Source organism: Pinus tabuliformis, chromosome 7 (genome assembly GCF_031772625.1).
Source record: "Pinus tabuliformis cultivar Carrire ecotype Pingquan chromosome 7, CPIR1, whole genome shotgun sequence".
Classification (NCBI taxonomy): domain Eukaryota; kingdom Viridiplantae; phylum Streptophyta; class Pinopsida; order Pinales; family Pinaceae; genus Pinus; species Pinus tabuliformis.
In genome coordinates, this window is record NC_142293.1 from 1,024,823,086 (window position 1) to 1,024,826,313 (window position 3,228).

General features: G+C 50.6%; 1 pseudogene; it reads right to left on the minus strand.

Moving 5' to 3' along the window:
• Positions 1-265: 265 nt before the first annotated feature.
• On the minus strand, positions 266-1,374 carry LOC149251116 (18S ribosomal RNA; annotated as a pseudogene).
• Positions 1,375-3,228: the final 1,854 nt, after the last annotated feature.

The following is a 3,228-nucleotide window of genomic DNA, read 5'->3' on the forward strand; positions in this document are numbered from 1 at the left end:
CTCGTGCTGTAACCTCCGCGTAGCTAGTTAGCAGGCTGAGGTCTCATTCGTTATTGGAATTAACCAAACAAATCGCTCCACCAACTAAGAACGACCATGCACCGCCACCCATAGAATCAAGAAAGAGCTCTCAATCTGTCAATCCTTACTATGTCTGGACCTGGTAAGTTTCCCCGTGTTGAGTCAAATTAAGCCGCAGGCTCCACTCCTGGTGGTGCCCTTTCGTAAATTCCTTTAAGTTTCAGCCTTGCGACCATACTCCCCCCGGAACCCAAACACTTTGATTTCTCAGAAGGTGCTGGCGGAGTCCTTAGAGCAACATCATCCAATCCCTGGTCGACATCGTTCATGGTTGAGACTAGGACGGTATCTGATCGTCTTCGAGCCCCCAACTTTCATTCTTGATTAATGAAAACATCCTTGGCAAATGCTTTCGCAGTGGTCCATCTTTCATAAATCCAAGAATTTCACCTCTCACAATGAAATACGAATGCCCCCGACAGTCCCTATTAATCATTACTCCGGTCTCGAAGGCCAACACAATAGGACCAGACTCCTATCATGTTATTCCATGCTAATGTATTCAGAGCATAAGCTTGCTTTGAGCACTCTAACTTTTTCAAAGTAACAATGCCAGAACCGCGACCCAACCAATTAAGGCCAGCAGCATGTCGCCGACAAAAGGGACAGAAGGGCAGGTGCACACCGAGTAGGCGGACCAACCCTTACGACCCAAGATCCAACTACGAGCTTTTTAACTGCAACAACTTAAATATACGCTATTGGAGCTGGAATTACCGTGACTGCTAGCACCAGACTTTCCCTCTAATGGATCCTCGTTAAGGGATTTAGATTGTACTCATTCCAATTACCAGACTTGATGAGCCCAGTATTGTTATTTATTTTCACTACCTCCCCATGTCATGATTGGGTAATTTGCGCGGCTGCTGCCTTCCTTGGATGTGGTAGCCGTTTCTCATGCTCCCTCTCCGGAATCGAACCCTAATTCTCCATCACCCATCACCACCATGGTAGGCCTCTATCCTACCATCGAAAGTTGATAGGGCAGAAATTTGAATGAAGCATCGCCAGCACAAGGGTTGTGCGATCTGTCGAGTTATCATGATTCACCGGAGAAGCAAGCAAGCCTGTACCGGCCTTTTATCTAAAAAATGCCTCCCTTCCAAAGAGTCGAGACTTGGTGCACGTATTAGCTCTAGAATTACTACGATTATCCGAGTAGTATGGTACCATCAAAAAAATATAACTGATTTAATGAGCCATCCGCAGTTTCACAATCTGAATTAGTTCATACTTAGACATGCATGGCTTAATATTTGAGACAAGCATATGACTACTGGCAGGATCAACTAGGTAGCACCCTCCCGCTTCAAAGGTCATTCCGGGGGCTCTCTTACCGAGAGCCAGCTTGAACACCCATTAAGTCAAAGAGACGTCAAAATATCATGTAAAACTTTTATGCCTTGCACCTCTTGCATCCCAAGAAGGAAGCACACCCAACATGCCAAGGACATGGCGACCAAATGGGCAGACCTGCCGAGCCACAACACACTAAGGCCACTCCGGAGTTTGCAGCCATGGCCCAACCAACAAGAAAATGAGCGATCACTCACCAACTCCGTTAGAAATGCCTCCAAAGGCCTCCACACCCCGCACCGAGGGCACCTAGGAGTCCACCCGGACAGCAGAAACGATGGACCTCGATCACCTGATTGCCTACGGTAGCCTCGATGCAAAGGAAACAAATGGAGAACGACCAACCACGCAACCTCTATATTACAAATGAGCCACAACCCTTCCTGCCCCCACACTGAGGCCACCTAGGAATCCACCCGGACAGCAGCAACGATGGACCTCGATCTCCCGACCGCCTGCGACAGCCTCAATCCGAAGGAAAAGGAAGGAAATAAAAAGAGGACAACCAACCGCACAAATCCTATCATAGAAAGGCCATAAAAACCTCCCCGCCCCGTACTGATGCCACCTAGGAGTCCACCCGGACAGCAACAACAGTGGACCTCGATCGGATGATCACCTGCGGCAGCCTCGACACAAAGTTAAGGGAAGGAAATAATACAAGACAAACCGAGCCCGCAACCTCCCTTAAAAATGCCCCAACCTACCCCTCCCCTCCCCGCACAGGGACCACCTAGGAGTCCACCCGGACAGCAACAACAGTGGACCTCGATCGGATGATCACCTGCGGCAGCCTCGACACAAAGTTAAGGGAAGGAAATAATACAAGACAAACCGAGCCCGCAACCTCCCTTAAAAATGCCCCCCAACCTACCCCTCCCCTCCCCGCACAGGGACCACCTAGGAGTCCACCCAGACAGCAGCAACGATGGACCTCGATCGCATGATCGCCTGCGGCAGCCTCAATCCAGAGAGGAAACGGAAGGAAATAAAACAAGACCAACCGAGCCCACAACCTCTCTCAGAAATGACCCCGACCCTCCACGCCATGCACCGAGACCAACTAGGAGTCCACCCGCGACAGCAGCAACGGTGGACCTCGATCACTTGACCGCCTGCGACAACCACGATGCGAAGGCAAAGGAAGGAAGTAAATGCAAATCAAGAGGGTCGCTACACAATACAAGAACACATATCTGAATAGGAGGAGGAGGGATTGGGCAGCTCCGCACCCCACGCACCCTACGTACAGATAGCCTAGGAGATTTCCCAAAGCTTTACCGACCAGATGATGAATAATTCTCCCCTATGGCCACCTCCACGCAAAGGAGGGAGGTCGAAGCATTCCACCTCGAAATCCTTCTTCCAGATAGCCCCCACCATCGATGACTATAGTAGCAAGCCTCCTCCCCATTGGACCACGAGGGCATACACAATTGAAACAACAAGTGCCCACCAACCCTCCCCGCAAAGAGGCCACCTAGGAGTCCACCCAGATAGCAGCAACGATGGACCTCGATCGCATGATCGCCAGCGGTAGCCTCAATGCAAAGGAAACGAAAGGAAACAAAACAACAAGAGAAACCGAGCCCACAACCTCTCTTAGAAATGCCCCTCGACCCTCCGCGCCACGCACTGAGGCCACCTAGGAGTCCACCCGCGCCAGCAGAAACGGTGGACCTCGATCACTTGACCGCCTGTGGCAACCACGATGCGAAGGCAAAGGAAGGAAGTAAATGCAAATCAAGAGGGTCGCTACACAATACAAGAACACATATCCGAACAGGAGGA